Genomic DNA, 14933 nt, shown 5'->3' on the forward strand with positions numbered 1-14933 from the left:
CTATTGGTGGAAATTGCATGAAGAACCAGATCATCCCAAGATATGGACAGCTGAATGAGATCAAGAAGACTTAGTTGGCCTGGCGTGGTGGCGCATGCCTTTAATCCCAGCACTCAGGAGGCAGAGGTAGGCGGATCGCTGTGAGTTCGAGGCCAGCCTGGTCTACAAAGTGAGCCAGTGGTCTACACAGAGAAACCCTGTCTCGAAAAACAAACAAAAAAACAAAAAAACAAAAACAAAGAAGAAGAAGGAGAAGACGAAGAAGAAGAAGAAGAAGAAGAAGAAGAAGAAGAAGAAGAAGAAGAAGAAGAAGAAGACAAAGATGACGACTTAGTTGACATCGTGGCCAGAAAGTAAAAGTCTTAACAGACACAATTGGGGAATGAGGACAAATCACATTTTGTGGAAAAAGAATTGATGTCAGTGAAAATAACTTTACTAAACTAATAAAACAAAAACAAAAACATAAAAACTGGAAATGGTGTCGACTGGTCAATAAACCTCACCATTTAATCACACTTATCCCAGAGACCACTTTCTTGGTAATCTGCCACACTGAAGTAATTCCGGTAACGTCATTGTTGTCAGTTTTCCGGTGGTGGGAGGCAGGGGGCAGGGGTGGGGTGGGGGTTGGTGATGGTGGTGATAAAATAACAGTGGGAGACATCGTGGCCTCCCAATTTCCTGAAGAAGCAGCAGCAAGAGGGTAGGGCTTGGGAATCAGCATTTTGCTTTTTTAAATTATTTTATTTCTGGGGCTGGAGTGATGACCCCCGGTGGCTAAGAACTGGGGCTGCTCCTGCAAAGGACTAGAGCTTTGTTCTCATCACCCACACAGGTGCTCTCCCCCCACACCCCTAACTCCAGCAGTTGCCTCTGTTCATGTATGCATGCCCGTACTCACACACATAAACACATAAAATAGATTTGGAAAGGTATTGTGACTGTTGTTACTGTCATTGTGTATTGGAGTCTGTTCCCATTGCGGCTAACTAGGAAATAGAGCAGTAGAAACCAGGGTCCAGCAACAACCTCATAGGCCTGCCCCTGCGCCTACTTCTACAGAGTAGGCCCCACTCCCCAAAGGACCCCCAAAATAATCACACCAGCTTGAAACAGTGCCCCAAACAGCCTGTAAGGGACATTTCCTAACCAGATCGTACACTCACCCTAATAGCACTTTGATCTGGATTTCTGGCTTCCAGATCTACAAGAGAAATGCTCTACTGTTGTGTGTGTGCTGTCGTGAGAACATGAGCAACTCTTGGTCCTTATGGTGAGGACACCTGCAGAATCACCTGATCTCCAGAAGTAAAAACCAAGAGTAGGAAATAGACAGACTGGACTGGCTAAGAGCTGGTGATAAGGGGTAGACGGTACCAGAAAGCCGTGTTCTATTCCTTTATGCTGCCCAGTGGTTTCTGTTATTTATTTATTTTTGTGTTGCTGGCGATTTAACTCAGGGCCTTATATAGACTAGGCAAGTGTTCTACCAATAAGCCACATTCTCAGCCCTAAATAAGTTTGTTTGTTTGGTTTTGTTTTGTTGTTGTTGTTGTTGTTGTTTGAGACAGGGTCTCTCTGTGTTAGCCTTGGCTGTCCTGGACTCTCTTTGTAGACCAGGCTAGCCTTGAACTCACAGTGGCCTGCCTGCCTCTGCCTCCCGAGTGCTGAGATTAAAGGCATGCGCCACCACTGCCCGACTTGTTTTTTGTTTTGTTTGTTTGTTTTTTTTTAATTGGTGCTACAGTTATATAAATGTAAGTGTGCCCAGCCTGCAACCCACGGGATGTAATCATTCCAGCATCACTATGAATGCAGCCCAGCACACTTATAGACCACCCTGACATGCGTCACAGCGTCAAAAGGTTGGCACTCCTGGGAATGATTTTGACGCGGAGTCAAGTAGATGGTTACCGTGGAAAATCTCCATAGCCTTACACATTCTACCTGGACTGCTGCGATCTCATGTGTTGCTACTATTACTGCCACCGATAATAAGTGTGTTTTTACTGTATATTTAGAAGTAAAACTTTATCTAAATATAACAAGGCAATAGAGAAAGGGAAAAAAACTGTAGTTAGTGGGACTGTGGGCATGGGAAGGAGGAAGTAGCAAGTATTTGTGTCTAAACATAGTCTTTGTAACCACTGGCTTTGAATAATCACCCAGCTCTATGATGTAAAACCTATCTTTTTTTTTTCTCCTGTTTTTTTGAGACAGGGTTTCTCTATGTAGCCTTGGCTGTCCTGGACAAACTTTGTAGACCTGGCTGGCCTCGAATTCACCAAAATCATCTGCCTCCCAGACTGCTGGGATTACAGGAGTGCACCACCACACCAGACTCAAAAACTTAACATTCTTTCTTTATTATTAGTATTATTATTTCATTTTTTTTAAAGACAGGGTTTCCAGCTGTCCTGGACTCACTTTGTAGACCAGGTTGGCCTCGAATTTACAGCAATCTGCCTGCCTCTGCCTTCCGAGTGCTGGGATTAAAGGCGTGCACCACCACGCCCAGCTAAAGGAGATGTTTTAAGACACGGGCCTGGGCAAGACTGGAAAAGATTTGAGTAGATGGGTAAGTGATGCTTCTGCCCACAGGCAAGGACGCTGAGAAAGTAGGATAAGATGGAACACTGAAATGTTCCATCTGCTGTTTTCAACGTGCAGAGTGGGAGACAACAGGAGAAAGCCTAGGGGACAAGGCTGAGGGGATGGAACCCTAGATTTCAATGATCATCTTCTCTGACTTTCATTCAAGAACTGTAACCAGCCAGTGTCCTGAAACACAAAGAAGACCATGTCCCCCGAGTCCCACCTATGTTGTAATGGCAATCTGTGGTCATTCATTCATCCTCTGCGAACTGAGCACACTAAGCCCTAATGTTGAGCACAGTGGTCCAGGGCCTATTACAAAGACCGTCTTGCGGGCCCTCCTGCTTGGCCTTTCCCCCTTTGTTTCTTTCTAGCCTAATGCTTTAAGGTTGCCATGTTGCATGCACAGTCTGAGAGTAGGAGACTCCCCTGTTGGTAAACAGAGAACCACCCACATCCTGGAACCAGGTGCTCCCAGAGCCTGGTGCCACCTCATCATCAGCCACCAAAAGTGGCTTAGCTTGTCCCTATGCACATGTGCTATGCCCTTTCTAAAGCCTGTGCCTTCTGGGCCTGCCCCTTTTCCATCCTAGCTCAGAGGCAGCCTTTAGTACATGCTCCCCCACTCTCCTGTAACTCTCTCACTTGGTGTGACTGTCTTTGTGGCATTCCTTGGCCCTTCCCCCTGCTTCCCTGCGTCCCTACCCCCGCTGTGCTATGCAACAGGTGCATACGTCACAGCCCTGGGCAACTGAGTCTTTTAAAGCCAGACCTTGTCATTCGCCTGCTCCGAGGTCTCTGGGAGCTCTCCTCTTTGCTCTCCAACATGTTGACCACAGGGCCTTTGCAGTGACACTCCCTTCTATGTAGAAGTCTCATTTGCCAGATAACAACCATAAGCCCCACCCCCCGCAGCTTTATCAAATGTCTTGATAGCCTCTTTTAAATTTCAGCTATCTCTACTTCCTCCTGCTACATCCTAATCTATTTCCTGTTCTACTTGTTTCTCCCTTAGCACTTGTTTCTTTTTAGCACAGTATTTTTATTTTTTTTTTTTATAAGAAAACATTTATCCTAAATAGAACAGAAGCTAGCTAGAATCAGAGTTTTTTGTTTGTTTTGTTGGGTTTTTTGTTTGTTTGCTTGTTTGTTTTGTTTTTTTGAGACAGGGTTTCTCTGCGTAGTACTGGCTGCGCTGGACTCACTTTGCAGACCAGGCTGGCCTTGAACTCACAGAGCTCCACCTGCCTCTGCTTCCCTGAGTACTGAGACTGCAAGGGTCAGAGTTCTGTGCCTCCAAGAGAGAGACAGAAATATCTATGAAGCTCCTTGCCAGGCAACCTCTGGTGCTCTCTCTCTCTCTCTCTCTCTCTCTTCAAATGTGATCAAAGTGTGCTGAGATGGAGGTATTCTCAAGTCCTTACAAAGAGACAAAGGAGGTGTCAGCAGCAGAGTGACAATCCTACTGCAAAGCAAGATGCTTTCTTGTTGGCTGTAAAGATGAAAGAGACCGAGAGCCAAGGAATTTAAAGAATGCAGCCCTGGGAGCCAGAGCTGACCAGGAATCCCACTCTGGAGGGAACCAGGCCCTGTGGACGCCTTGACTTCAGTTCAATGAAACCAACTTAGGATTTCTGCCTTCTAGGACTCTTTTCTTCCTTCCTTCCTTTCTTTTTTTAAAGATTTGTTTATTTATTATGTATACAATGCACATCAGATCACATTATGGATGGTTGTGAGCCACCACGTGGTTGCTGGGAATCGAACTCAGGACCTCCAGAAGAGCAGTCAGTGCTCCCAACCTCTGAGCCATCTCTCCAGCCTCCTCCCACCCCTCCCCCCCTGCTCCAGGACTCTTAGAGAACATATGTATGTTGTTGGAAACCACCAAATATGTTAATCTTTGTTAAAGCAACCATGAGACACTGGTACAACAGGAAAGAGCATCTTAGTAAGTAAGAATCCTGTATACAAACAGTTAGTATGTGTAGGGGACGGGCTACATGGCTAATGTTCAGCCATCTTGTCAGAGCCTAGGTTCCTATTTCTCCAGCAGTCTGCCATTTACCAGACACCAGCTGACCCTGCCATAGTTCGGCAGTTAGACTAAAGATAAGATTTAGATGGAGCCACCCTGTTGTAGTTTAGCAGTTAGATTAGATAAAGATAGCAAAATATTAGGTGTGGCAGGACGTTGTGACCTGTTTGGAATTCCTCGAATCTTGAGATAGCCTGCAGCTGGGTTGCCATAGGAATATGCTTCCCTGCCCTCTGCCTGATAAAAACTCTGTGAAATTTCTCAATAAGCGGGGTTTGATCAGAATGCAGGCTTGCCCCCTTCTTCGTGTCTTGTGTTCTGTCCCTATACAGGAAAATTATCCTCCCAAGCGTTAGTCGAACCCCGGCGGGCCGGGGCAAGTATGCATGAGTGAGAAAGGAGAGGGTTGTCCCAGTCCGGGTTACTATTGCTGGGATGAAATACAGTCACGAAAGCAACCTCAGAAGGAAAGGGTCTGTTTCACTCATAGTTCCGTAAAGTAGAGGGTGTCTTATGGCTTCTATTTCTGTGAAGAAACACCTTGACCAAGGCAACTCTTATAAAGGAAAACATTACATTGGGGCTGGATTACAGTTTAGAGCTTTAGTCCATCATGGCAGGAAGCATGGCAGCATGCAGGCAGACATGGTGCTGGAGGAGGAGCTGAGAGCTCTACATCTTGACCCACAGACAGCAGGAGGAGACCGGGTGCCACACTGGGTGGAGCTTGAGCATTGGAGACCTCAAAGCCCGCCCTCACAGTGACGCATTTCCTCTAATGAGGCCACACCTACTTCAATGAGGCCACACCTCCTAGTAGTGCCACTCCTGATGGGCCAAGCATTCAAGCACATGACTCTAGGATGGCCAGAGCTATTCAAACCACCACATGAGGGCATTAACTCAAACAAGGCAGGAACCAGGAGGCAGGAGCTGGTGCGAAGGCCGTGGAGGAGTGTTGCTTATGGGCCTGCTTCCATAGCTTTCTCAGTCTGCTTTCTTATAAAACCCAGGACTGCCAGCCCAGGGGCAACTCTTCATCTCAAAGATGTGATGAGAAAGATCACTGACACAAATCGTCATGGCCAAATTAACTAAAGCAGGGTTTTTTTTTTTTTTTTCTATTCGAGTACACAGGCTGTCTCTCTCTCTAAAAGCAAGGTTTAAGCGATCAGCATTGGATGTGAGGTAGACAAGGTTTTTGTAGCTCAAGAAGAGGGCGTTCCCATATGGGGGATTTGGTGGACAAAATAAGCAGGGTTGAAGGAGCAGAACTTAACTATAATAAGTTAGTTGAACCAACCTTCTGAAACAAAGACATGATTGTGAGGCAGTCTTAACAAAGTAGTCATAACAACAGATAGTCAAATAGTCATAACAACCTTTTGAAACAAAGGCAGGGTTGTAAGATGGTTATAGTGACTTTTTGAAATAAAAGCATGGCTTCTGTTTCCTGGAACAGGGAGTACAGTACAGAAGCATGTGTAGTTAAGGTTCCAGGTGGGGCATAGCCCAATCCTTGTGAAACAGAGGTTTAATCATAAACAGGAATGAGCCTTGTGATGAGCATGTAATCTTGTCTTAGTCTGGGCCCAAGATGAAAACAGTCTTGGGATGCCACCCCACTGAGACTTTGTCTCTAGAAACTGATAAGTGTCTGAGATAGACTCTGAGGAGAAAGTATCAGGCAAAGACAAAAAGACAGGGGCAGGTGTCTCCAGCCAGGCTATTGTATTGGGAGGAGGGAACCGGAGAGAGAGATGGGAGATTCCTGCCCAACAGTTAGGAGAGTTGGAGGATTCAAGACCTAGGTGTTCTCATGGGATACCTCCAAGTTCGGTCCTCAGATGGTGTGGCTACTTCTGTTGGATAGATGATCTACAAGACTCCTGAGAATTATGCCAGGGGAATTGACCCATGCAACTGATACCCAGAAGGTCTCATCCTTGGTTTTGTTTTGTTTTGTTTTTGTTTTTTGAGACAGGGTTTCTCTGTGTAGTCTTGGCCATCCTGGACTCACTTTGTAGACCAGGCTGGCCTCGAACTCACAGCGATCCGCCTGCCTCTGCCTCCCGAGTGCGGGATTAAAGGCATGCACCACGCCCGGCTGAAGGTCTTTCTTGTTCTCCTTAATCTCCTGTCCATCCTATTTAGGGTAGTCAGGTTGTAAGGGAGGTACATGCCTTTAATAAATCTCTAATAAAGTAGAATCGTTAAAGAATCGAAGCCAACAGAGCCTAGTTTGTCTTTACTATAAGATGGTTTAAAAGCCTAAAGTGGACTCAGACCGGCTTGTCAGTGGCACCACCTACAGCAGGGCTGGGCCCTCCCCCATGAATCACTAGTCAAGAAAATGCCCTGCAGGCTTGCCTACTGCCTGACCTTTTGAAGACTCAGTTGAGGCTCCTTTCTCTCTGATGACTCTAGCTTGTGTCAAGTTGACATAAAACTAGCCAGCACGGGGGCGGAGAAAGATAAGATTGGATGTAACTGGGGTTCAATTGTAGGTGCCTTGCATGTCACACATAGGAGATGAATAGCCTTCTTTTGATCCAAGAGAGTACAATTGTTACAATAGCCTTGGTAGCCATAGAGGATGGATACCAGGCCTCTATTGAAGCCCATTAAGTGAAAGCTATTTCCTCCTGGTTGAAAGAATTTGAAATCTATCTATGTCCCAGGGTAGAGACACAACATTCTGATCTGCACCAAAAGGTTAAAACATTGCATACTATTGTTTCCCCTGCTTAAGAGTTAATCTAGCTGAGCCTGTGACTTAGCCAGCCAAGAGACCACTACTTGGGAAGGCTGATTCACTAAAGCCATGCCTACAAGGTGGGAGGAATAATTATCCCCTTACTGAACTAAAAGTACTGTTCCTAGGCACCCCCCCCCCAAGTATTTCAAGTATCTGCTTGCAGAACTTCCGTCAGGCAGCACTGTGGACCCTCTCTCTGCCCTGTGGCCTGTCCGCTTTTCTGAGAGTTAACTCAGAAAAGCATATTTCCTTTCTCTTCTTTTGCCTATGCAAAATCACAACTCTCACCTCATAGGAGATAAGAGATCATTAATTCTAGAGCCAAATATGAGTGACCATGGCCTGGGAAGATAGATTTAGGTTACCCCAAATTCCATGATCCATCGTGGTAACAGTTTGATGAAGATTTTTTTTATATAGTAACAGAAGAAAGTCACAAATTGAAGTACTTTCCACATACATTGGTGGAAACATTAGGTAGGTAAGTGGGCTAAGGCAAAGCGAGGAGCCTCTGTTGTAGGCCTCAGATGCTATCTGATGTTACTCTTAGCTTTTGGTCAGTGGAAGCTAATGATCCCTTAAGTTAATACATTAAAATAAAAATGTTTATCTATTATGAGGATCTTTGGTTAAAAAAAAAAAAGAGAGAGAGAGAGAGATGGCAAAAATAGCTGGCTTTGGGAGCTAAGGACAGCCCAAGATAAGTTGTAATCGAGCTCTGGATGGGCAGAGTTCTAGCCGATGCTCATGTCAGGTAGTTGGCCTTGTAGAAGGTTCAGCTCTTTTCTGGGACTTTTGTTCACAGTTTTCGATCTCTTTTGGATCCTGACCACAACCTGGGCATGCTTTTCCTGAAGCTGCGGGCTTCTCACTGTCTGCATCTCTCCACATCTCCCTGCTGCTTGCATGCCATTGCCTGCTAACCTCCACTGCAAAACGCGTGGCCTCCTCTCACCCTCTTCTTCATCCTCCTCCTCCCAGTAGCTGCCAAGGTTTACAGCTCGCCTGCTCTCTTATTTTTCTCTCAAACTCTATACAGTTGCCTTCACTCTTCCTTTCGAATCCATCTTAAAAGTCTTTTATTAACAAACCTGAGAACCCAAAGAAGGAACCCCAACTTCCCCGGTAACTTTTGCCACCCACGGCGGGGCTCCTCAAAGCTTCTAGTAACTAGATGGCTGTGGTAGCGTGCCGGCCGTGATGCCCTTCATTTCTGAAAGGCACTGTCTCTTGTGTGAAGAAGTAGCATCCTAGGAAGTGCTGCTGGCAGGTGATCTGTACTGCTTCTTGGGCTGAGCTCAGGCAGCTTCCTGGGCTAGCCTAGACGGAATGACCTGCCCACATGCACATATGGGACCATCCAGTTTCAGACCTCTTGTGCAGATAGCTAAAAGCTCTGTGGTGGGGCTGGTGAGATGGTCAGTAGGCCAGGCTACTTGCTGCCAAGCCTGGTGATCTCAGTTTGAACTCTGGAACCCACATGGATAAAGGAGAGGACTAATCTCTCATCTACACACACACACACACACACACACACACACACACACACACACCCCAAACCTAAAGTCTCTTTGTGTTGATGACCTCTTCTGAGCTCAACTTCCCCATGTCTCCAGACCTGCCTCTCCCTTTCCTTGCCATGGGTGATGATTTCTCCTTAATATACATCCTATAGTCTAGTTTCTGTCTCATTCTCTTTCTGCAGTAATTCACCCCGTGAATGGGACCTAAAGGATCACCAAACAAGAGAATGAAATATAAGCATGACTTGAGTGGTGATAAAACGCAGATCAGCGTGAGGCTGCATGCACAGAGACTAGAGGCCCGGCTGGCTAAGATATGGTCAGACCGTCTCCAGTGCTTATTTCTGCCCATACAGGGGGAGAGGATTTATTCGTTTGCCAAGGAGCAGGCCCACAAAGCAAAAAGAGATTGATCTTAGTGTTCCATTCCCTTCAGGTCTTTCAAGAGAGCTAACATGGGGCTGGGGACATGTCTCAGTTGGTAAAGTGATTGCCACACAAGACTGAGGACCTGAGTTCAGATCACCCATGTCAAGAACCCAGGTACCACGCCATGTGTCTAGTCCAAGCACTGGGGAGACATAAGAGGATGCCTGAGGATCACTGGCCAGTTACTCTAGCTGAACTGATGAGCTCCAGGTCCCAGTGAGGGAGCTTCTCTCAAGAAAATAGAGAATAGAGACAAGAAGCAAGAAACAGTCTGCTGACCTCTGACCTCCATGTGCATGGATGGACACACACACACATAATCAATCAAACAATAGGAAGAGAGAGAGAGAGAGAGAGAGAGAGAGAGAGAGAGAGAGAGAGAGAGAGAGAGAGAGAGAGAGAGAGAGAGAGAAGCAAATGCACTAAGTCATCAGAGAGAGGATGTGTTCCTGTTGTCCTATTACCCATCACCTCAGGCCAGGGAAGGGATCTGCACAGGGCCAGGCTAGGCCTCAGCATCGAAAGAAATCACTGGATTCTGCTCCATACTTGCCTTAAAGGTGTTTTCCTGTTTCTTTTTAAAAGTATAATTAAATTAATTACTTCATTTTTTCCCTAATTTTAATTTTTAAAAAAATATTTACTTTTATTTATGAGTGCTTCATCTGCATGTACACCTGCCCGCCAGAAGAGGGCGTCAGACTACATTATAGATGGTTGTGAGCCATCATGTGGTTGCTAGGAATTGAACTCAGGACCTCCGGAAGAGCTGTCTCAAGTCACGAGAAGTTGCTCATTTGTCTGGTGTGAATCCCTTCTCATGGCCTGTTTCCCGCTATCAGTGACATGACTTCACTGAGTGCGGTCCTGAGAGACATGCACAGGCCTGCACCATTACACGGGTCCTACCACCTAGATTTGGTAGCTATAACTCAACTTAAGTAAGAGTGGTGATCATTGCTCACCGCAGTGAAACAATCTGGAAGCTGTGAATCTTGGATGCTTATTAACTTTACCCTTTTCTTTTCTTTTTGAATATGAGGCCTCACGTATTCCAGGCTGACTTGAATTCACTTTGTAGCTAAGGATGACCTTGAATTTCTGATCTCCTGCCTGTGTTCCCTCACCTCTGGATTAGCAGCGTTAATCCACTGGGTTAATGCTATGCCTAGCTTATGCTGAATTGAAGATGGAACCCAGGGCTTTGCACATGTCAGGCAAGCAGCCTACCAACTGAGCTACATCCCCAGGGCCTTCATTTTAATTTTTAATATAATTTCTAGGTGTAAGCTAAGATCACTTGGTTTTTAATTATGACTGCATTTAAAAGCAAATTGGCAGAGCTCCTGAAATTTTAATTATCGTGTAGTTCACTTGAGCCAATACAAGTGGCTTCAGGTTATCATTAACTCTTGCAGCACTTAAAGACAAATAGCCCATGTTTTCTCTGGCTGTAGGCAGAAAGGGCATTAAAACTTGTGTGTGGCTCAGCCATATTCACTTATTCATTCATCTTTAATCAGTTTTCTTTCAATCAAGTACCCCTCAGGATCTGGAAATACTGATATGAAAGAGATTCTGAAGCTAGACAAGGACTTTGGTGACTGCATAGAACCACGGTGTCATCACAGTGTCTGCAAATGGAAAATGTTTATTTATTTATTTATTTTGTTAACTGTTACCAACACACTAAAGTAACAAAATTAATATTGCATTTATTTATGTGAGTGGAAGGGAACGGCATGAGCCTGAGTCTGTTCTCTCCTTCTGCCACGTGGGTCCCCAGTATGAAACTCAAGTTGTCAGCCTTGGTGGCAAGCACCTTTTCCCTCTGAGCCCACTTGCTAGCTCGTCACACTTGAGTTTAAAAAGTGTCTATTCTCCCATGTGAGTCCTAATACCCGATTTTGTTAGTTCTCAAAAATGAGTGCTTCGTGACAAGCACGCGGAGCCCCTGGCTGTGGCGGAGCTTGTGGCTGTGGCTGTATCTCACTGCTGTGGTGGAGCTCCCAGCTGTGGCGGTAGCCCCTGTCTGTGGTGGAGCTCACCTCTATGGCAGTTTCCAGCTTTTAGAGACGTGATACTGGATTGAAATGTCCACAGGACTCTTATAACTGAGACCAATTTCGTTGTTTTGTTTAGACTGCAAAATTTGTGATTCAGCAAAACGAAAAGAAACTCTCCTTGCCTTTTGACTCCTTAGCAAACATTTATTTAATACCCATGCCCGTCCTTTATGCTCATCCTCTAAATTACTGAGGTGTGAATACAGTCAGTGAGATCTATCTTCCTTGGAGTTCAGCTCTGTGAATTTTCATGAATGCATACAGTTAGGAGCCATCGCCGCAACCCAGTGAAACGTAGCTTGCTATTAAGTGACCCTGGATTGCTAGGTCTGCCTGTGTTACGTGCAAACCTACATTCCGGAGTATTCTCACATAAATGCGTACAGAACCACTTACCCGTGGTTAATTTTCGCTATCAGTTTGACTGGACTAAGGGAGGCACTGATATTAGTAAAACTTTATTTCTGATAGTGTCTGTGAAAGTGTTTCCAGAAGAGACTAGCATCTGGATTGGTGAAATGATGGAAGCACGAAGTCTTCCGGGGGGGGGGGAGGGGAGCAGGTAAGTTTTCTCCCTCCACCGAGGATCCAAGTACAGTAAAACCTGAAGGGCGTGGCGGTGGGGTGGGGTCGGGTCGAGGGCTGGTGTGGAGGCGGGGTTTGGGTTTGGGTTGGGGGTGGGGCTTGCACTGCCTCTATGAGCTGAGCAGCATTTTCTCTTGCCTGTGGATAGTGTCCAGCTTGTGAACAGCAGGTACCTCAGCCTCTGTAATTAGAGAAGCCACCTCCTATGATCTCCGTCTCCCGCATACAGAGCACACGTGGATTTTCTGCTGGTTCTGCCTCTTTAGCGAACCCAATACATACAGCAAAGGCTGATGCCAAGAGGGGAAAGAAACGCTCCGTGTCTTAGTGTTCCAATCAATAGAAGGAGCCATTTGTGGACTAGAGAAGTCAACATTTGTTCACAATGTTTTATTAGAAATTTTTATAAGTACTTAATCTGTTGGCTTTCCTTCTTAGAAAGATAAACTTTCCTCCGAGGACACATATGGAGTTTCCCAGTGTATATTTTCCTCACTGAAAGTATGAGAGACTAGTTTGACTGGACGCTGGGGTTTCCGTGCAGTTTGGAAGAGCTTACTGTGTTTTCTGGGTCACTGTGCTGTGACTAAATTGGTTTCAGGGTTTTAATCCAGGGCAAGGAGCTCCCTGATCATTTCCCTTCCCTTTCCTTAAATAACATGTGTCTTCACAGAAACACTCAGTTAACAAGGACAGTAGACACAGACACACTTTCAAAGCCCCTCACAGTTAAAAACTTGACATTTCATATGATCAGTTACTAACATAATTTACTTTTTGTACACTTTACATTTTTTCTTTTTAGCTACTTATTAATTAAATGGAACCGAGTCTTCATTGTATAGTCTGTAGCTGCCTTCAAACTTGTAACCTTTCTGCCTCAGCCTCCTGAGAGCTAAGAGGACAGGTGTGCACCCCTCACATCTGACTGCTTTTTCACGTTTTAAAGATGATTATTATTGCTGTTATATTGAGGCAGCTCTCTCAACCCTGGTTGGAAAAGAACAAAAAAGACTCCAGGGCTTGCTCTGGAACATGGGTAGAACCACCAGAGAGAAGAACCAAACATTTCAAACCCCTTCTAGAATGTTCTGATGTGCTAGATTTCTAACCACTCTCCAGCTGTGCATGGGAGCTCTTGCTTCATTTTGGAGGTCTCTTCCTGGTATGGCGGTCAGACATAGGAAGGGGAGGAGTCCAGGGCAGAAGCCTGAAGGTTTGCAGAAGCCGTGGCTAAGCAGCCATCTCAGGGGCAGGGCCAGGGCAAGGGGACAGCAAGTGCATGGGTACAGAATTGAAAGGAGACACTGTCAAGACAGACTGTGCTGACTTGATCCTGAAAATCAGTGTCTCCTGGGGCTGGGGAGACAGGTCAGTGGTTATAGCACTTGCCGTGTGTGAGGACCAGCTCCCCAGAACCCACATAAGTCTTGGGTGTGGCGACTCTGGAGGCCCAGTCTATAATTTCAGCTTCAGGAGGTGAGATAGGGGATTCTGAAAGAAAGATGGCTATGAAGACTAGCCATGTTGGGGTGGTCCGGGTTTGACTGACAGACCCTGTTTCTAGTGAACATGATTAAAGAGTGATGACACCAACCTCCAGTACCCCATGCACGCTACCCCACGTGTACATACACTCCACAGGTGTCTTACATACATGTGCACATACACACACACACACACAAAATAAAAAAAGTGTCTCCTGCTATATTGTCCCCTCAGTGTCTTGTTTGTCTTCTTGTGATCCCAAGTCTGCTCTGTTTGTAAATCAGGACCGGCTTGCCTCTTGCCATAGCCTTTCCAGCAACTAAAGTTTTATGTCCCGTACGAAGAGCTCAACAGAGAAGCAATCAAAGCTAGACTCGTAATTACGCAGGTGAATCCGGGCAATAGCAAAGATGAATAGTTCAAACCAGAAAAGCTCTTTTCCTTTGCAATAGAAAGGCAGTTTGTTGTTGTTGTTTTCTCTGTGATTCAGCCACTTCATCCTGCCACTAGCACCAGCCTCATGGGCTCAAGCAATTTTCCTTGCCTTTTATCCCAGACAGGTATTAGTGCCGTCTCTACTGTATTTGTGCAATCCCAAACTTTTCAGAGCATGTGTGTTGATAAGGACAGATACTAATAAGGCAGACAGCCAACTATTCCCCCAGGGGCACAGTTACCTTACTCCATTTTAAATGTCAAATAACTCTATAGACTTGAGGTCAGTGGTGTGAAGATTTGAGGCCTATGGGCTGGTGAGAACCAGTCCTTAAAATTTCAAGAACTGGGTCAGCTGCTTGTAAAATACAGAGAGTGCCATCACAATTACATTAGAGCCAACCCTGGTGGTACATACCTGGTGGTACTTACCTGGTGGTACATACCTGGTGGTACATACCTGGTGGTACATACCTGGTGGTACATACCTGGTGGTACATACCTGGTGGTACTTACCTGGTGGTACATACCTGGTGGTACATACCTGGTGGTACATACCTGGTGGTACATACCTGGTGGTACTTACCTGGTGGTACATACCTGGTGGTACATACCTGGTGGTACATACCTGGTGGTACATACCTGGTGGTACATACCTGGTGGTACATACCTGGTGGTACTTACCTGGTGGTACATACCTGGTGGTACATACCTGGTGGTACATACCTGGTGGTACATACCTGGTGGTACATACCTGGTGGTACTTACCTGGTGGTACATACCTGGTGGTACATACCTGGTGGTACATACCTGGTGGTACTTACCTGGTGGTACATACCTGGTGGTACTTGGGAGGTGGAAGAAGAATCAGGAGTTCAAGGTCATCTTCAGGTATGTAGCAAGATGGGGACCACCCCCGGACTTGGCGAAGCCCTGTCTCAAAAGTTGAAAGCTCCCCCAAGGCTCAGGCGACATCTTAGGGGAAGGAATGAAAAGAATTTAAAGGCTTGAGG

Source organism: Acomys russatus, chromosome 3 (genome assembly GCF_903995435.1).
Source record: "Acomys russatus chromosome 3, mAcoRus1.1, whole genome shotgun sequence".
In the NCBI taxonomy this organism is placed as follows: Eukaryota; Metazoa; Chordata; class Mammalia; order Rodentia; family Muridae; genus Acomys; species Acomys russatus.